Here is a 21,307-nt window from a genome sequence, read left to right as displayed (position 1 = left end):
GGGGAGCAGAGAGCAAACGAAGGTGAAGGAGAGAAAGGGTTCATGGGCTCAAGCTCTTGTGCCCATTAGTGAGAGGAAGCTGGGGAGAAAGCTCAGCTGCCCCGGGAGAAATGCCAGGGCCGGCTAATTCATCCAGCTTAGAAATGTGACAAATAGGCAGTTTAAAGAGAAATTGCCCCCATCTCACGAGACTGGCATGAGATGTTTGAAGTAACTGTGATGCCAACTACTTCTCATCCCTGTGTTCCCAAAATTCCTGCAATTTGCCACTCTCTGGCATCCTCATGTCAGGAGTTGCCTTGATTTCTCAAGGGGTTGGGTGGTGATCGACGTGAGTAAAGGTGGCAGAAACAAGACGGTATGTCAGGGCACGAGGGAGTGAAGCTGCACTCCTGGCTCCATCGCTCACGTGTCACACTCGCCTGGGTAGGACTCACCTCACCTAATTTTAGCCTTATTAAGCAAAGTATCCAGACTTTCTTCTTAACAGAGAATGGTAAGGAGGAACACGTATCCCACCTAATTTAAGATGAGAGAAATTCCATTCTGGCAAGGAGTTTCTTTCTCCATTGAATATAAAGTGAACTTAAACAATTAGTTTGGACTGAATCCCTACCTTTTAGAGGATTAAAATTATGGGGCGTGATTTCCCCCTTATTCTCTTCTCCCTGCTCCCATTCTGGCTCTGATTTCCATACGTAGTCTAATCCAACAGGCAGAGGAAATCCAGCGGGTCTCACAGAGGCTATATTGGCAGTATAAAATCAATGTGTTTCACTCTGGCTTGCCCAGGCTGGCTCCATGCTTATCCACTGTTGTGGCAATACAACCTTTGGCTGTGATCTGGTCATTTCTCCCTAGGTTTGCTGGAGTAAGCCCAACTTACGGATTCTTGGGCATTGTCCAAAAAGCCTTTGTTGACTTTGGAGGGTATATGTGTTGCCATCCTGGCTACAGTGCAAGGAGAAATGAAGTGGAATGTAACACTGCCAGTGTCACACGTGACATATTTAAGGGTGTTCTTAATTAGATTATTTTTTTTTTTTTGGTTTACACCTTACACAGCTGGTTCTGTTGTATGAGTCCTTGTGCAGTATGGTCCTTACGTGCTCGCCACATGAGTCACTGCAGCAGGGCTGCCTCAGACTCATGTCTGGGGCATGAATTTCAAAAGCACTCAAGTGACCAAACTTAATGATTTTCAGCTGAGTCCTAGTATTGTCCTAAACATGGAATTCCTACCCATAAACCACCGTGCTGCCCACACTCTCCCCCCTCTTTCCCAGGCTCTGTAGTGTGCATGGAGGCACGTTCTTCTCTGCTGACCCTGCTACAAGGTAGAGTGCTCTGGCAGACAGGCGGGGTGGGGAGTTGGGGGTGCTAAGATTCACCAGAGGAGCTTGTGGGATGTCTCTCAAACATGCTTGCACACACTGTCTCAGAACATGCATGGGCATCATCAGCACTACAAAAAATCAGTATGTATTTTTCCACTGTAGAAGTTGTGTTGTTAAGTGGTTACTTTATTCATCCTTGGAGATGGCTGCATTTCTGTGATGGAAGGAAACGATTTGCTAAACTCGGCTAATGTCTTTGTGTAAATTTAACAACAAATAATAAGTTGTACACAGGAAGACTGGGGTACAAGAGATATTTAAAATACTTCAGTGACAAATTATATTTTGAGTACTCAATTCTAGCAACAGAAAGAATATTTGAAGCATATTTGAAGAGATTGCCTCATTCATGAACATTGTGAAGTAGGGCATCCCTGTTCTTTCTGTCCTGTTGTTACCTGGGATGTCAGAAGAGGACAAGATTTATAAGAACTTGAGTTCTTAGGGGAACTTCTCACCCAGTAGCTCCCTGGGGCTTTAGCTAAACTGTGGGATATTCAGTGTTTCCCAACTCTTGTGTTGAGGACTGTCTTCTGTCTTCCCAGATGTGAGATGTGGCTGTGCACCATTTCTGTTTTCTCCCCTCCCACGCTCTGGTTTCCGTAGGAAGGAATCCTGGGCATGTGAGTCAGGGAGCTGTAGTGCTCTCTGGTCATGTCACTAGTCTGAATGATTCAGGACTGAGACTGCACAACACACCTACCCCATGATTTACATATAGCCCTTGGGACACTCAAAGCCATATTTTCTCAACATGCCAAGTTCTTGAGAAAATCCAACCACTCGTTTTGGTGCATAAATAGAAACTTAACCCTTAAGAACAGAAATGGAATCTATGAGGTGCATCAGGGTAGTGAGTCTGCTGTCCCCCTCCCAGTGCTCCCCCTATGTTTATAGATATCATTACCAAATGACTGGAGTGTGGTGTCCCTTTCATCCCTGTGTTGCAGTGATTGCTTGGACCATTTTCTCTCAGCTTCTGTTTCTTTCTCTCCTTCTGTTTTTTTCCCCTGTGTGAGAGCACTGGCGCCTACGATGGAAGGTCACCAGTGAGGTTAGTCAACTGGCTCCAAGTATTAAGACTTCCTGCTCTGCTACAAAGAGCTGCCAAGTCCCCCCTCCCCGCTGCTTACCACAAAAACCAGTGTTTGTCTCCCTCTCTGCCCTTCTCGTTCCTCCTCCCTACCAAGAAATTCAGATGTCTATCCAGCAGACAGAGTGGGAGGGCAAGGCACCCAGACTACCTTCAGATGCATTTGCTTGAGTCCCCAAAAGCAGTAGGGCCGCAGGGTGATGTTGTCTGTGTGGCTTATCAATGTGCTTATCAACAGTGTCAGAAAGTGAGCTATCCCAGTCTACAGTAGAGATGTTCCTCCAGAGTCTGTGGCAGGTTCCTATGGGGAGCTGACCCAGTAGTTGGGCTGACAAAAGGCTTTTATTTCCACTGGAAAATTCCATCAAGCTTTTCTACCAGCAGACTGAGGGGATGATGGATATCTGGGAAAGAGTTCATTAGAAGTAATTAAGAACATGATTTCTGCCAGTAGATGTGAATCAGCTGTGCAAGGACTTGTGGCTTCCTTACAAAAGTAGTAGGGAGTTACAGATTGATAAGAGTTAAAAATCTCTGCCCTAGGCATGAACCTGGGGAAAGACAAGAAATCTCCTGTCCCAGATGAAGTAAAGTGGTGGCCCCAAGGCTGCCATTGTCCTCAGGGGCAATGTGGCGATCGATGGGTGAGCAGCTATGGAGCAAGGAAAGAGAACTGCCTTTCACGGCTCTGCACCTGGGCATGTGGGGAGGAAGCCAGAGAAGAGAAAGGGATAGAACAGGATCCCATCAGGAGGAGAAGAGATAAATATGGTGGGAATGGGAGAAGATGGGATGGCTGGGAGCTATTTTTGTAAAAATTGAGGGGGCAGGCATGGATACTGCTCCAAAAAGCACCATCAAGGTCAACCACATTCCAGTGAAAACATAATTTTCTTTAAGAATAATATGAAAGCCCTACATACTAATCATTCAACAGGATGAGAAAAAACTGCTTGCTCCACCCTAATACGTGCTGGGGTGAGGTTAAAACCTCAGCTCCTTGGGCAGGAGGCTGCCAGTGCTGCACACACAGCTTTGGACTCCCTTAACGTGATGAGCGCATGTGGGGTGCTCGACTTTGCAGGGATCCTGCTGTCGAACTAGAACAGAAGCAGCTGCTTTGAAGAACTGATTTTCATCCTTCCAGCCATGGCTGAGTCCCTGTAGCTCCTTCTTTCTGCTCATAACTCCCTTTTTTAAAGATGATGTAGGGGACTTCCTATGGTTGTGCAAGGCTGCCAGGGACACCAGCCATGAGCTCTTTGTCTTCTCCCTAGGAACTCTGAGGCTGCAGTAGGCATACCTTGAGGAGTTCTTTGTGAGCATCACGTGAATTAGTCCCACTCTGCCAGCTTATGCTAAATTGAGACCACAGAGACCTTATTTAATTACTCCATTTGTGTAGGTGTAAATATAGTTGAGTCCTCCATAAACATGGGTATTTATTCATTTAGATTAATTTTAATTTTCTTTAAGATGAATTCATTACCAGTGAGAAAGCCAAAGCCTCACTATTAAAAATCCAAGTCTGGCTTTTGTTTTGTTTTTTGTTGGTTGGGGTTTTTTTTATTACAAAATGAAACCAGTCTTAACTAATTTCTAATTATGGTCTTGGTGTTGGTCCTTCAGGGTGCCACCATCAGCACATTAGCAGATCTGTCTTCTGGGGACTCATGGCCAGACATCGACAAGGAAAAGGTGAGAAAAGCATTGAAATAGGAGGACTGAGGGGAAGCTATTGCCTTATTTGATGGCACCCTGTGTTAGCTGCTCCTTTGGTTATTGGGGTTGTCGCTTTCCAGGGACACATTGCTGCTGCTAAGGGTAAAGTGAGACAAGTGAGAGGGACAGAGGTTACATATGTGAGCTACAAGGATGTCCCCGTTTTTATGCTGGGTAGAAAATCAGATGGAGTGTATTTGCTCCTGCCCTGAGGCTAAGAGCAACAAAGGAAAAGAGCAGGGGATTTATCTAGCTACAGTCTAATATTCCTTTGGCTGCAGCAAAGGCTGCAGCACTTCCCGACTATCGGCTGGCGCTTTCACTCACACACATCTGTGATTGATGGGCAGAGAGTATAAACACCTCATTAGTGCTATAATTCACTGGGTAGGGCTCAGACTGTGCTGTGGGAGGGAGGAAAAAAAAAAATAGTTGAGAAAGTTTAATAAAGAAAAAAAAATGGAAGAAGGAGAAGAACGGATGTAAAGGCCACACAAATCATTCCAGAGAGTTATCTGACCTGCTTTGAAAACTTTAATTGCTGATAATGGACAACCTGTTGGGTGGTATTTTATTAACACTAATAGATTTTTACGGGATATTTCTCACATTGCTCTCCCAGAGCCTGAGGAATACATTAAATATTAAAAGTTAATGCTCTTGGTTGCTGTTTCAAGGATGCCCTGCTGATAACGAGCTTTCCCGCAAGTTAGAAACCAGGAGAAAACATGAGCTGCTTTTGCCACTTACGGCCTCTGCAATAATAATGAGGAAAATACTTGAATCTTGTGTGCACCTCACAGCTGAGTTGTTGAAGTCTGTCTGACCTAAACACTGTGTAATGGCGGTGCCCAGCCCAGAGGTGGTAGGTGTATCTAATATTCAATCATGAATGTGCAAGAGCTGGGTCCCTGAGTCCCATGCTGAAAGCGAATGCTTCTAACCCCCATATGCTGCTTTACATTTCAGTTATTCAAAGCAGAGGCCTGAACTGACAACCCATACCTGTTTCTCAAGAAAGCTTGTGTCTGAAATGGATGCTACATGATATTTTTCTTTAATATGCCTAATCTTTTTATGGAAGTGTTGTTTCCACACTGATTTGTTACAGAAATGACCCATCTACCTGGAACAAAACCAGAAGCACCCCCAGAAACAGCTGCAGAAGCTTACGAGAATGTGGGCAGCAAGGAGTTTCCTGGAGGAGGCTCTTGGCATCCCATACACACAGCAGAGAACCCTCAACATGTGGAAAAAAAGGTCAGTTATGTACTGTAAGGAGATGGATTCAAGCAGCAAAGAAGGAGAAGAAATTAACGTCAGTGTAGGGAAGTTTGCTGGAGGGAAAGTAAATTTGAAACAGTATAAGCAGTAACCAGCTTATGTGGTGAGTCAGAGTGAGGTCTTGCATTAGAATTGAAAAGTCATAAAACACATTTCTGCTCACGGAGGAAACCTGGACTTCCCCTTTAGTGCCTTCTTAGGACTCACCAGCCCTGTCAGCAGTCGTGGCCTGGACCTAGAAAGCAAACAAATTTGTTTTGCCCTGCCTCAGTTAATTGCCCATGGCGGCCTGTCTCTTTTGTGTCATGCCATCTTCTCTTGTGGCAGCAATGGTCTTGGTTTTGGATCTCATTCTGACCGCTGTTTATGCAGCCACCTTCTTGTGCCAAACCAAGCTGGACTGGATGGCCACATCCATGCTCTCTGGAACAGCACTGGTACAATCTTGGTGAGCAACACTGCTTTCCAGGCCTGCTTGGCTGCGGAGCAGCTTCCCAGGTTTTTTTGTGCAGGCAGCCAGCTACATCCTACCAGGAGCCTGTATTCCAGCTACCAGCTCTATCTGTAGGCAGTCTACAAGAAGATGGATTTCTATAGTTACTTCCTCTGTCTGTAGTCATGCCATGAGCACTTTGAGCTGGATTATCTTTGTTTCTGAACTCTTCTCACCGATTTGTTTTTCCATACAAGTATTAAAAGCTATTGAAACTACCTACTCACCATTGGCAGCCTTCCCCACCCTCCCTGCTGAAACAGGACACGTTCCTCTGTATTCCATGGCCTATTTCTGTTGAAGTTTTTCAGGCTAAGCAAAGGGCTCAGCTGCTTTGGGGTGGTGCAGGCAGAACAGGGGGGACTCTAGTCTGCTAAGTCTGGCTTTAATTTCATCTTGGCATCTTGAACATGATCTGCTAGATCCAGTTTTCTGAGGAAGTCAGGCCTGATCACAGATACCAGTTGTCTTCTCTTATATATGGGGCTGACTTGGGTCAGAAACGCACATTGCAGGTTTCAGACTTGGCTAGGGAACATGTCATTAACCCTGTCTACACCAGAGGATGTTTTCCTTCAAGGAGTGGGTACAAGCTAGTCTAGGTCAGTTGGTTTAGATGCCATGATTTTTCCCTAGAACAATCCACAAGGAATCTTACAGCTTAAATATGAATATATAGTTACTGAGTAAAGCGTTTTGTCTTGCAGTAAATGACATCATAGCAGCCGCAAGGTAGGTGTGAATAAAACGGGGAACATCAGTTTCTGGAAGGCCTTACCTTTCAGGTTCCACAGGGTGCTGAAGCCATGGTGCAGGGCATGGGCAGGGCCTGTGTCGTGCTTCCCTTGTACACAGGGCCCTTAGGTTGCTTGAACTGAGCTCTGTTCAGGTGGTTTAATGGTCTTTTCAACTGTGCATCTTCCATCTCTGAATGAAGGATTTGAATCTGGGTCCTAGCTGAATTTGGGAGGAGGGTAATGGGGAAGAAGGGACAGGAGCCTTGGTACAATAATTCTTTCCAAAGCAGTAGATCCTTTAGCTCACATGCTCCAGGATGTGCTTTGTTGCTAGACTGCTGTTTAGCAATAAAATGGTCTTAGTTACTTAACGGGAATTGACTGCTTGGTCACTTCTCCTCCCCCTGCCAGCCCATCCATTCTCCCTGTCTTCCCTCCCATCCAATAATGACAGCTTTTCCTGATTGACCCCACAGGCTTACGAAAAACCTTTTTACTTAAACGTATATTGACCTCAGTCTTGCTGCCCAGTGAATTATGTCACAGCTGGCAATCTGAAAATCATAAATTAGGCCTCAGACCCAGGGAGCTGTCTCGTAATGATACGGATCTGAGCCTTTATCAATGAAGGTTGTACCAGGTGCCTTCATGTCTCTGACAGCTGGGGAGGGATACCGTTTGTATGGGGTTTTCTATCATCATCCTATAGGCCCTGTGATTTTTTTTTCTTTCCTTTGATTTTTGGGGGGTTTTTATTTCCCTTCCCTGTCTTTGCACTGTGTATAAAATTTCATTACTTGCCTTAACCTACCTTCAAAGGGAAGGAAAAGGAAGCTGTCAAACTTGACATCTTGGGGAGTCTTAGTTCTTAGGTAGTGTTAGTATTATCAGCCTTTCCTTTCTCCCTTCGTATTTGATTTTGTGTTGATTTGTTGTTGTTGTTTTCCCTGATGTGATTCTTATGATCTGGACAAATGCACTGGATAAATGAGAAATTTAATGATACTGGAAACATTTCTCCCTTACTTTGTAATGCAACATAATTCCAATAGATTCCCTTTACATTCATCATCTTTTCCCCCATGACTTGGGATGTACTTGCTTGTTGTCACTTTTGTGGTTGAGGTATGGGGAATACCCCACGAAATGTGAAGCATCGCCATAAACTAAATCAACCCTTCTGTCTCTGTATGCGTATCCATTGAGTGGGAAGGAGGGAACTTACTCCATGACACAGTTTGTAAAAGGAAGATCCGTGTTCTGCTTGACTTAAATAGTAAAAATGCCACGAGTTTCATGATTCACTGTTCTTTTGGAGTGGGGAGGGAGGCAGAGTTTGATCTTCCTCTTCTAACAGACAAGAGCAAGGCTCGAGTATCTGCATGTCTTGCGTGGTTGGCAGGTCTAGAAAAGGTGGGATATTTGCTTGCTTTCTGACATCTCAAAATGGGGCTACATAAACAATTTTTGCCTTTATTCTATCTATGCTGGAATGCACTGATAACAAAGCTGGGAAAGAAAAAAAGATATATTTTTTTTTAGTTCTTCTAGCGTTGGTGGTAATAGTTTGGTGACAGACCCATTTCTTGTTTGAGTTCTTGTAAGCCTGATTTTATATCTGTGGCATATTCCTTCAAGTGTGCCATGTGAATTCTTCAACTCAGGAATGTCTCAGGGTATGTTACCTCTTTCTCTGTGACTTGGCTTGTTTTAGAAAATGCAGAAAGATATCTTTGGTGATAGCTACTGACAGTACACATGACACCGTGGCCAGACCTGGCAAGGATGAAATCTGTTCAGGCCTGCTGAGGTCTATTGGCTCAAAACATCACCAGTGAAGTTGTGAGGGCCCTCGGCACCTCAGTGGTGTTCAGTACTATGGATGGAGATCAGGCCCTAAGATAACAAGGTGATGAAAAGCACTTTCAGAAATACTGACACATAGACAGATAAAAGAAGATGCAGTAATAGTGTGTAGAAATAAATCCTTCTCGTTCTGCTTTTGATCTTCTGAGTTTCTTAAACATAAGAATTTTAATACGAGTTTCTTAAGTCATCAATGAGCTTGTGTCCTGAATTTTTAACAGACTTACAAAATGTTACTAAAAGAAATGGATTCATGCATTTATTTTAAAGACGCTGGATTAGACGCTATCTTTATTTACATTAAAATACTCCCCCACAATGTTTGCAATGTGGTACTGGCATGTGCAGCACTGCCCAGAGAATGAAATTGGCTGGAAATTCCCTCATCTGCTTTTGTTACTGGAGAGGACGTAAATGCAAATGACCTAGAAGTTGGACTGGTGGGAGGAAAAAGTAGTAGATTATGGATTTTATTCCTCTTTTACTAATGTAAATTGCAGGCACAGGTAATGACATTTCTGATTTTAATACAAGATTTTAAAGTAGATTGTGTCCCTTCAAAGAAACTATGAGCTCATAAATACTGCAAGATTAGAGGTACTGAGGCCTGATGTGGCAATGGCTCAGGGTTTATGGCATTCCTCAAGACATACAGGGTAAAACGTTCTGTGACCTGGCTTTTATGAAGATCAAAAGACTTAAAACTGTTGAGAATAAGATTTTCACATCATCCAGGGGGAGACACCAAGCTGTCAAATGGGAGGAGGCTCTTTGAAGTGTAGAGATAAGGACCTTTCTAGCCCTCAGTCATGTATGAAAGCCATTTCCAGCCGGCAGGGGAACGTGTCATTTGGTTGGACTCACTGCACCAGGGTAATTCATAGGAACGGACCGGCTGAGTTCAGGTAAACAGCTGGCAGTATCTCAGCCAAATTATAAACAGGACCAAAAGTGAAAGTTTGAAGAGGATTGAAAGGACTGGGAAAATTTAAAAATTAATATATTGAGGAAAATAGGAATGATACTTCTGTGTCTTAGTATCTCCCTGTACTTCAGGACCAACCAGCCCAAGTCCAGCAAAGCACTTATTCTGGGGAGTTGGAATAACAAATATACTCCTACACATACTATCTCAACCTGGTATCTGAATGTGGAGGAGCAGGTGGGAATGCTTATAAAGAGCTTCTGGATGGGAAAAGAGTGAGGAGAGATAGAAAATAGCCTTACACCTCTGCTTTCTGGCCAAGGAGCTGAGCCAGTGCAAGGACAGGAGGGAGGAAGCAGTTCAGTGCTGCTGTAGGCCAGGAGTAGCTTGCCACTGGTAGGAAATAGCTGTGGAAGAAGCATTTTGTGAAGAAGCTCCTTCTAAAGGCAAGGCAGCTGCACAGCACTGCTTTTCAAACTGTCCTGGAGCTGACCATCCAGCACGAACACTTACATGTTCATTCCCTTCTCAGATTCCTCAGGCTGGTTGGCACTGGCAGCTGGGTTATTATCGTGCCTTGAGAAAGTACTTCTGCACAGTATTTTTCATGTAAGCAAAAGCTGTTAGCATTGAAAATCTTCCCAAAAAAGGATCCTCCTGAGCTGGTAAGAATAATTTCTGGTCACATTTATAGAAGTTTAAATGACATCTACACAAGATAAATATCCTTTATGTTTTGTCATCTTTGTGCTGATGAAAACAGCTAAGCAAGACTGAATAAGAAAAGTTTCATGGCAGATGCTGTCTGATACATGTGTTTCCTCTATAATAAGCCCAGTATCTTGGCTGACAACAAAGTAGTATTTGTCCATAGCCAACATCTTGAAAGCTGAAGGTGAAAACAGAGTGGTAGGAGTCACATGGCCTTACAGTCCATGTCCAAGCATTGAATTCTCTCACAGCTACATATTTTTAAAAATCTTGTCCTAATTATCACAGCTCACATAGATACTCTCTAGGAACTATTGTACATAGAATTGCTCAGAAATACTTTGATAGTCTGGTTCCCATTGGAAAGTGTCATTTTGGCAAAACTGAAATCGTTGATGAAATCACAATGATTTGGCTCTTTTTTTTGTCTTCAGAGGAATAGTAGGGGGGAGAACCTGACACAGTTGAAGCCACAGGTTTTACTTAGGTGTTCTTTATCTTTCCACATGAGTTCTTTGCTTATTGCTTCTTTTTCTAGTAGTATTTGGTTGTGTATAAGACATCTCCAACATATTTCAGTGGGTCCAAAATGAAACTGTGGATGAAATATTGGGATTTTGGGGGTTCTTTTCCAAAACAAAACACAAGTAATTAATGAAAGTACAAAATTATGTACCCAATGGAACTTCCATTCTTTTCCTCATCCCAACAGTGCTGTTAGAAACACACAGGCTGAGCCATGCATGGATTACAAATATTCTGGTAGTATTGCAGAAGCTCTCTGTTTCTCTCAGCAAGATTTTCTTTTTCTTTACTCCTGACTATTCAGTTTTCCTTTGTCATCCTTCTTAAAGCAACAATTTCCCAAATACCAGAGCAGAGAGTGCTATGTTGTCAACTTTCCATTCTCCAGCATAATGAATAGGATCCTGCGTTAACGGGCCCACAGGTCTGATTCAGCAAGGAAATTACTGCGTCCCTGTACCCTTTTAATTGGAGGTTTTAAAACCAAAGCATGGAGACGCACATAAATTATTACATTGTCATTTAATCTGGAGTCAGTCCAGTGTGAACCCTGAACGCCTGGAGCTGGTCCAGCTGAGTGGCAGGAACAAGGCTGAGAGTCCTAGTAAACACCACATGATTTCTGGTATTTGCAGGGCATCTGTTTTGCCTGCCCTTGCAGTACCTTTGTCTGGTCTGGAGAAGATCCTGAGTGACTGGTGATTTTATTATGGCCTGGCACATTTGAGGGTAAGCCATTCGGGTTGTCAGCATGCTCCCAGAAGAAAAGCTTCAGTGAAAAAACCTTGCTCTGGGCTTTGAAATCTGAACTGCAGCCAATTCCAGCTGAGGGATGTGACGATCGCCTTTTGCTGTGAAGTTGCCATCTGAACAATGACACTGTTGTGTGGTTTGAAAAGACAACAAGCAGTGAAAAGGATAAGTGTCTGTCATATATGTGACTGGGTAGATATCAGTTAGAAAGCAATCCAGGCCCTCGGCCTTTCCTTAAATGGTGCACCTCAAAATCCATGTTTAGAGTTGTTTCGAGGGGACACATATGCATCTCAAGTTTTCGTTTTTTACAAGATCTGTTTTGCTAGACCATCTGGTCATGCTTCTGCTCCTTTGAAAGCTATGCCTTATTAAATAGTCCTGGGAACTCAAGAAGAAAAGTCACAGGAGGGGAACAGGGATGGGGATTTCTAAGAGATGTGTTTTCCTTAATAAAATAATAGTCTAAGAGGAGATCACAGCTTTTAACAACTAGTGAGATTCTGCTGCTAATACTCACTGCAAAGCTCTTCTCAGGGCTGTGCTTCACACCCAGAATCCAGCTGCGTTGTGCATATGCTGCACAGCTCTCTTAAAGTCAAACAGGCCATGGCATGGGGGTGAATAATTCTATATTCATCCAGATTACAGCATCTCATCTTTTGTTCTCAATTTGCTGGGACAGACAGCTCCTCTCTTATTATTTATTATTTGCCACTCCAATAAGATCCCAGATGAAATCATTGCACTAGGTCTTAGCTAGTTAGTTCTGTGAAATGCCTGAATAAACAAGACAGTGAATGGTGAGAGGAGGAGGAGGAGAGAGAGAGAGACTTGTAGCTGCTCTGTCTCTTTTACAAATGGGGAGCTGAGGTCTGGAAATGGAACAATTAGCCCTGAGTCTAAAAAAGAGGCGGTGGCAGAATCAAGACAGCAGTTCAGCTCTTCTTCCATCAAAACAGAAACACCCTTTTTCGCCATTATTTTCTGTGACAGATGGAATACGTAGCCTGGAGGTTGGCTGAGAAATGTTTGTTTTAAAGATCAACAGTGTTTATGAAAGAAGTCCTGCTGTCCTTGGTTTGCTCCTGCGTAGTTTTATTGCAGGGTGAGGACTTCTGTTTTCCCACCCAGGAACTTCAGGGCACCTCAAGCATCTTGAATTTACAGAGTTTTTTGATGGACTCTTCATGCAGGTCCAAACACAGATACTGCTCCAACAAGCTTAAATCCTGGGGGAGTGTCTGAAGCATTGAAATCTCATGAGGACAGAACTATCAGCTGGACAAAGAGGGCATATCCAGGGATGCCAAACACAGGTAAAGCTCCAACAGAATTAGTTATCCAAACTTTCAGTTACAGATTTAGAGTAACTCTGGCTTTTGGGCTCCCCACCTGAGATGCATTAGGGCTGATATTTAGGTTTCCCATGGGAGCTGGGCATCTAAGGCATTTTTTTTTTGGTCTAGATGTTGTGAAACTTGTGGCCTCATAGTAGATCCTATATTGTCATCTTACCCTGTGAAAAGCAAGTTGACTAACAGACTTCAGGAATTTACCATGTGCTTTGTTCTAGTGTAAAATATGATCATACCCAAGCCAGGGACATAAAGCATGATGGTCCTTTGAGATTTTCTGAGTAACAGGCCTTACATGGAGCGTAAGAAAATCCACAGTTACATTGGTGTTCTCATAAGAAACAAAAATCCTTTAAATCTGGGGACAGAGAAGTATAATTAGTGAAAAGGGTTGGGTTGCATTAGAGCTAGGTTAAACCAAAACTACAGCAAGGAGTTGCTTACATTTCCCTATGGGTGCAGATTTTGGATGAAGTGAACCAGCACTTTGCTTGTGGTGACAGCCTGGTATAACCCATTGGTGACCAACAGGTAGAAATAGAACATAAGTAGTCGTTCATATTTTCCCAAAAGAGTAAGAAAACATTCAGATAAATACATAACCGCAGACACAAAGACACCAGCTTCTCTTCTTCACTCTGCTGTCCATTTATTGTCTGGATGCAGCAAGCCTCTTTGCTAATCCTATCTGTTATGTGCTACAGAGATTTTCATCTGTCCAACACTGTGGTGCGGTAAGAAGCAATACAAATGCTATTTGCTATTTACTAGTAAAGAGTGCAGTGAAAGAGCTAGTGTTGCAAGATGAAGCATCCCTGTCAAGGCTACACCTCATTCCAAGAGGTTGTCCATACCCATTTCCCATGGGTTAGAAGTATGCTATTGCAATTCTTCATGAGATCTTTCTTACACAAGCTACAAACCTTGTAACATCTTTCATTCCCTTTGTCCAGACTAAGAGCAGATGTTGGGAGAGGATCCAGGCCTGTGTATTACACTTGGAAGAGGCCATATGTATAAATCCCCCTTCTTTCTACAGCTGTAATGTACAGGGTATGCACCTTATTATCAGAGAGATCCAGAGTACAGGGCAAAGTATGGGGTAACCAGAATAATGCAGTCTTGGGAGATTTCTCACTGTTCAGAAAAGCTGAAAGAATTTTATGTGGAAAGCCAGACTTGGGAGAAGAAGGACAGGGGTGAGGAAGGAGGAACCACTTCAAGTTTAAAAATGTCTGAAGGGAATAGGGAAGTGAGAGGTTTTAAGGCTATATGAGCTAGTGTCATATGCAAGGATAAGAGAGCCTTGATTTAGGCTAGAGATGAGCCAGCAGGCAAGGAATTTGCTCCAGAGCGAGCCCTTTGTAGATCCTGCATGCTACTATAGCTAACAATCATGTCAATAGGGTTTAAAAGGTGCTTCAGAGGAATTGGGAAGCAAAGACAAATAAGGTGGGTGGCTGAGGGAGGAATGGAAAGTCCAGTGGTTACTGAGTGAGGCTTGAGTGTGATGAAAATCCTGGCTGTGCTCCAGTACAAGATTTCCTATCACATTAATTATATTGCAACAGGCTCCAGAGCCTTCTGTGATACAGACTTTGTATATCAAAAATGCTACACAGACAGCAGTGGTGGAGGTAATAAGATAAGCTTGCTGTGTTGTCTCCAGGCCTTCCACTAGGATGCCTTCAAAGATGAAGCCTGAGACTCCTTGGTGCTGTTCCCTTTTTGCACGTGGGCAAAAAGCAAATAATTTACGGGGAACGAGGAATAATTAGCTCTTGGAAATGTCATGTTTCTCTCAATAATTAACTCCATCCCCTTTCCTTTTGTTAAAATACATATGCCTTTGGATAGCGTTTTCGTGACACTAAAAGGTGTTATATGAAAAGTGTTTATTGCTTTCAAAATAATTACCTAAACCTAGAGGAAGATACTGGGAATACTGTGGTACTGTCACTGTTTTCTGTGGACAGAACTCTTGCCAGGTATCTCATGAAATTTTATCTGTTCAAACCAGTAAGAGTGACAGCTGCCACTAGTGATCAGGGTTTACTACCACCTGGCACCCCAAAACTGAAGAGAATAGCTGGCAGCATCCATCAGATTTAATCCTTAGCCTTGATTTGTGTTAAACCCCAAGTACCTCCTGTGTTCATTTCTTCTTCTGTCCTAGCCAAAAGGATTGGCTTGAAATTCCTTCCAGGACTGTCACCAGCTGTCTCCTGTATTCTTGTGGACCTTGTTTTCCTTGTTGGGCAGTGATATCAGCTGGTCTGAGGGACTCTTTTACAATGGATAGCTTCTTCTCTTCAGTCCTCCTCCTAGCCGTGGGAAAGGGACAGAAGTGAAGACTCTCTTTCCCCTCCAACAAAGAAGTGTTTCCTCTCCAGCTGGGTGTGCTGCATGACAAATGCCCTTGCAACCATGGAAGGATAGAAAATTGGCATGAGAAAAGTGTGGTCTGGGAAAGAGAAGTAGCAGCAGATCTAATACCATCCTGAACAGCAGTGAAACAACAGCAAAAGCCAGATAATACTGACAAAAAGAGAAGCAAAGAGGGAGGAGCTGTGCCAGCATGGTCTTGTGGTGGAGGAGAGTCTGATGCTGTGTTTTGCAGTCCTGACTATGCCATGGTGGTCTTCTGTCACCGGGATAAGAGGTAGATGAGGTAGAGTGTCTCCAAAGAATGCCTAAGGAACTTCGCTGGGTTTCTGTGATGGGGGAAGATGCAAGTGTAATAGCCACCCTTCTCTGGAGAGTGGGTAACGCGATGTGTGTAAGCCAGGCTTGCCTCAGACCTGGGATGTGGAGACTGTAAGACCTGTTTTTTACTGACAGCTGGGGCAGGAATGAGGTTGGGTTTTAAGCCTCCTCTGTCACTACAGCATGGAGGTGTAAGTTGAGGAGGACAGAAAACCACTGGAGCTCTGTTCATTGCCACCACACCACCGTTGTTCTCCTTTGTGCTAGAGGTGAAGACTAAAGCTTTGTGCTGGTCAAGGAGCTCCTTAAATCAGGAAATACACTGTGGAGGCCAATTCCAGATCCTTTTTTTCTAACCAGAAGTGTATCAAAGAGATGAGAATTGGGTCCATTCTGGAGTAGCCACCTGCCCCTCCCGGCCTTGTGACAAACTGGCTGTAAAGATTCGGAGCATCCTCTACTTCTGCCTCCTTCAGTATGGCCAAAGCAGAGTTAAGCCTCCTTGTCCCACTCTCCCCACCCCCCCCCGCCCCACCCCCCCCAAAAAAAAACGTGCATTATGGGATTCTCTTTTCTGCCTCTCTCTCCTCTCTCTAGAGCTGTGTGTTTGAAATGATATCTATTTCTCTTTGTGACAGCACACCGTGACTGCTGCCTTGACATTCTCCCAAGCTGACATCCCGACCGGTATGACACTGATGCCTTTGGGCAGAAATCAGAGCCGGTTTGCTCCATGCCTCTGTGTAGCCACGATGCCTGTAGCGCCTCTGAGAGCCCCCAGTGCCCTGTTGGGGAAATGGAGCGAGCACGTGGGCCCCAAATGAACTCCAGAAAGAGAGCAGGCATTATCTACAGTGACCCAGCTACCCATTTTCAGTTTTAAGTGTTCGCATTGACATGGTTTTTTCCTTCTTTTTTTTTTTTTCCTTTTCTCTCCCTTCTTCCCTTGCCTGTGAGAGGGTTGGTTTCCCGTTTCTCCCCCGGTTGCAGAGTCCTTGGGGAGCTGGGCTTTCGTGAGCTGGAAAAGGAGCGCACAAGCATCTGATCAGTCCTTATTAGTGTTGAGAAGAATCTAATAGTTCCTGGCTTCTGGGACCATTACCTGTCATTTAGTTTTATTAAGTCAGTGATGAGAAAGTTTAAAATTAAAGGCTTTGTAAATTGGATTCCAGTTTGAAAGGGAGGCACCTACCAGGAAGTTAGTGCCAAAGCTTGCAGATGGGCCACTGGGAGCAATACCAGACTTGAGCATTTATCTTCAGCTCCTTTGACAAGGATCCTGTGCCAAGGCGTGGAGGGGAGGCAGTTTGTGGCAAAGCCTCAGGGTATTCAGGAGTCTTCAGCTATGTGAACCATATAATCCTTCCTTCGCCGGGCTACTCGCGCTCAGACCTCCAGCTACTGTTCAAGAGGAAGGGTGGTCTTCTGCTTGAATCATTACCCAGTGCTGTGAGTTCTGATTCAGCTGAAGTGATGCCGGGCGAGTCATTCCACCTCCTCATAGTTTGTTTCCGGATTTATAAGGAGGAGGACCTAGTGTTAATACTGATTGGAGTTTTTTCTTACCTGTTGTCCGTTCTGGGCAGTCAGCTCTTTGGGACAGGTACTGTCCTTGACTCTTGTGCTTAGAAAAAAACCTCCAATTCCTTTGAGTATTCAAGGCAAAAATAAAGACTTTTGTTAATTCTGTAACAGAAAGCAAGCAAAATGGATGAGCCACCTAATTAAGAGAATCATCCACTGTAGTTTTCTCTGGTTTCAAGACTTTGAATTAGCCATCCAAATGCACTTGCGAATGAAATACCCAAATTGCAATAAAGCAATCCAGCTAAGTAATTACGGTGTGACAAGGGAAGCTTAGGGGCCAATCGCAACAAAGAGCTGCTGTCACTTCTGTTTTCTCAGTTGAATAAGAGTCTCATGGTGACATTGCTCTGATGAGAAGCAGCATGAACTAGTGGTTCTAAGTACAGTCTCAGAATCAGAATTCTTCGTTCTTGTGTCTCAATTTGTCTTTGACTTGAATGGCATGGGAGAAGTCAACTGAGGTCAGAATTTTAAGGTTGACTCCTGCTCATCTTTGCATCATTAAACACACAAATTGTATTTACACAGCTTTACATTAAGATTTAATGTTCACACTTTGTCTCTGGAAGGCAAGGTACAGCACTCCACCAAAGCACAGGGTTTATCCATTTAATAATAGATCACAAAATTGTTTGTCTCCTGAAGGCAGAATGTACAGATTCCCTTTAAAGTAATGGTTTCTTGGAAAAGTTTACCTCAGGCAGATCCTTCTCACATCCTTGGCATTTTTCATCTCCCAGTGCTTTGCCATTTTTATCTGGGATTAACAGAGGCAAGATCTGTTAACCTTTTAGACTGGAGGGGATGCCCTGTGACCATCCACCCTAGCACCCATATAGCCAAGCTTCAGACGTGAATCCTGACTTGAAGGAAGGTTCACCTCTATTGAAAGAACCAGGACTGAGAGCAAAGTCTCACACCATACAAACTGACAGTGAAGGATGGGTCTTCCACCTTCTTTCCTCAGAGAGCTTTCAAACCACCCGGGCAGAAGGTGGGATAATACACTCAGAGGAGACCGAGACACAGAGGGACAGATAAGGAGAGGCAACACTCATGCAGAAAGTAGACGCTGTGAGCAACTTAGGATCCAGAATTTGTGCAAAGTGAGACTAAGCATGTGTTAACTCCAAGCCATTCTTCCTGTCTCTCCATAGGCATAGCAGTTCCTTGACTTCAGCTAATTACCACGTTCCCTTGAAGAAGGAGTGACACCTCTCCCATGTTTCTCTGCTAGCATCATGAAAGAACTGATCTATGAGCTATTCAGTGGTTACTTACATCATTCTTGTGTTTCCAGCCACGTGACTTGACCGCAAGGCTTTCAGAAGGTAATCTGGGGAGATTTTATCAAATGCAAAATGTTCCTAGACATTACTGGAGCCATGATGTAATGAACCAAGGTTCTGTTCTTTAAATTCCACTTTGCTGAAAAACCACAGGCCCCAAAAAATTATTCCAGAGGAGCTGAGGAGTTTTAAGAAGGAGGCTGAGATGTTGTGCTGGGTTGAGCCATTGTGTGCTGCAGGGCTAGGAGAGAGGAAGTCCTGTGTCTCTGGCTTGGGAAGGTCTGGACTGAACCTCTGATATGGGGAATGGCCTCTTCGCAGCAGCCGCTCCTTTGTTTCTGCTGCTGTGATGGAAGGTGCTGCCAAAGGAAAAGGCAGCACGACCAGGCCTGCATTGTACCTCGCTGCTCCGAGTTTGTTGCATGTTTAGATCTTTGGTATTTGTTGTAATTGTGGCTGTTCCCATTTTTGTGAAGCACCATTCCAGCCCAAAGTCTTGCCTCAGCAAAACCAAAAATGTGGTCCCCCTCATGTAACACTGCTTTCTTAGTATCGTCTGTGCCGGAGCTGAGAACCTAGTTTGCAGTATCTCCACACTTTAAAACCCTTTTTACAGGGACAATGATTCCTGAGTCACATGTCTGTGAAAGTCATCCTGGCATATTTATATCTGCCAGACCAGAACAAGACTGTCCATGCTTTGATGCTTTGGATTTCAGTACCTGTTGAAATCCCCTGAACAAATGGTGCTATTAATTACAAGGCCTGGCTTTGATGAATGATGCATAGGGGACAACATTTCATTTTGTCTAGGGGGAGGTAAGTGGGATGGGGCATTTCTGAGTGTTCAGTGATGCAGGAGAGGTCCCGGGTGTTGCCTGATCAAGGGGAAGTTGCTTCCTTTCTCTAGAGTGCTGTAAAGTCAGTGTCAAGTCACTGTGGCATCTGGGTTATGTCACCTTCCGATGGGGCTACCTCTTTATATGTAAGATTTGCTCAAACAGAAACCAATTCAGCCGCTTACCTAAAAAGCTTTTAGAATTACAATGGCTTCTGCCTGCCTGAGGGACTGCCCCATCCCCAGGCCATTTTAACACCGAAGTGGTGAATTTGGGGTTCAGATTCTTACTCAGATACATGAGATGGAGGAAAGCCATGGGGTGTTTGCAGGGAAGGCCCCAGGATGTTACCACTGTTTCTTGCCCCACGTCCTTTGAAACTCCCAAATTAGTGAGCAGGAGTCTTACAGAAACTGTTTAGTTTACCCCTGAAGTGGTGAAAAAAACCTTTTTTCCAAAGATTTGATTTAGTAGTTAGTAAAGTTAATTGCTTATCTTTGTGTGCCGTTATGTTTTGGTGCTAGGAGATCATGTTTGTGCCAAAAATCTGAATTAATTTTGGGGGCACCTGAAACTTCTGTTCTGTGCAGACAACTCTACCTGTCATTTCAGTTTAATTACTCACAGCCAGCTGAGAACATCTCTAGCTGGTTTTCACAAAGGGGCTTCCGAACAGTGTAACACAGTGTTAGAACGCTTTTCTACTGGGACAAGACGACTGCTCTTGGTAGCAGGACTACTAGGTAGTAGGTTGGTGAGATATCAGCTGATGTGACTGGTAGGAAACAAGACCATTCAAAAGGAAGAGGAAAAGCAGGAGAGTCAGAAGACAGTGCCATTGAAACTAAGGATAATAGGAAGAGAGTATTCACTCCTTTTAAAGCACCCAAAATGACAAGGAACTAATTGGAGCGTGTGATGTTCTTTTGTGGCCAAGAGGAGTCTTACCAAAGACAGAAGGCATGATTTCTTTTAACTGAGTTTAGGTGTTTACACTGTCATCCATATTTCAGTTTAGTGATTCACTTCAGGGTAATCTGAATCACACTCTGGAAATTTCTATTTCTTGTTATTGGCTGCAAAGGTTTCCTAATGGTACTGGCTCAGGTGAAGAAATCTATACTGCATCCATCTACCTTTGTCAGAATTAGACCCAGGGTGTCAGGGACAGAGAGTACGTGTCAGGATCTGCGTGAGGGAGACCTCAGTGCAGTAACAGGGTACATGCCTGCTCAACAGATAGGGAGGTACAGGGAAGAGGTAAGTTTGGGAAGTCAGGTAGATCTCTGCTGGAGCAGCAAAGGCACATTTGTGGAAGTAGGAGTTCAAGAGTAAAGGTCAAGTGAACAAGAAATGTGCAGAGAACTGAACTGGGATGCAGAAAGGGGTTTCATGTCTATTCTAGTTTAAAACAAGCATATGGTTACTCAAAACTAGAAGTTGTTAAATCACCCCAGAATAAACCAGTAATGATGGCATGTGGCTGTAGGATGGGAAACCAAAGCTCAGGTCTGTACCTTACATCACGGACTAGAACCAGAGCCTTCCACGCTGTGTCTGAGTGTACTAGCTCAGGTACAATGGATGGTTGGGCCACACTTTTGTAGCTTGCCTTCCTGGAAGCACTCAGTTTTGTATACATGGATTAAATACTTGCAAGTAGTGTGAAACTCTGGGTACCCCACATTACACACAGTAATCCTAAAAGCAGGATGTGGAGTGGAGTGGCAGAAGAGATTCCATGCAGGACCTGAGAACATATTCTTTTTGAAACTCTCATATTCTTTCTGTGGTAAATTTCAGTTTAACTTAACTGACCTTTCCCAATGAAATTGCACCGAAAAAACTCCTGAACAGCTCTCATGAGGGGGCTTTGGAGTCAGGAGGACCAGAAGAACCCTCTAGGTAGTAAGTTTTAAACAAATCAAAGGAAGTAAGTCATGACATGAGTGGCTAAATAGATTGCAGAAGTCATTGCCAAGGAATACAGCAGCCAAAGGCACAAAAATGTTCAAAGAACAT

At 43.9% G+C, this 21,307-nt stretch overlaps 1 long non-coding RNA gene across 1 annotated transcript; it reads left to right on the top strand.

Moving 5' to 3' along the window:
- Positions 1–1,284: 1,284 nt before the first annotated feature.
- LOC114017523 (uncharacterized) lies at positions 1,285–18,482 on the top strand. Its single transcript, XR_008735249.1, has 6 exons — positions 1,285–1,337; positions 4,120–4,188; positions 5,324–5,472; positions 10,050–10,182; positions 12,703–12,825; positions 18,315–18,482. It is a non-coding gene; the product is annotated as an uncharacterized LOC114017523 (long non-coding RNA).
- Positions 18,483–21,307: the final 2,825 nt, after the last annotated feature.

The sequence above is a fragment of the Falco cherrug genome, chromosome 1 (genome assembly GCF_023634085.1).
Source record: "Falco cherrug isolate bFalChe1 chromosome 1, bFalChe1.pri, whole genome shotgun sequence".
NCBI lineage: Eukaryota > Metazoa > Chordata > Aves > Falconiformes > Falconidae > Falco > Falco cherrug.
Note: the sequence above shows the minus strand (reverse complement) of the source record. Positions and strands in the feature narration are given on the sequence as shown.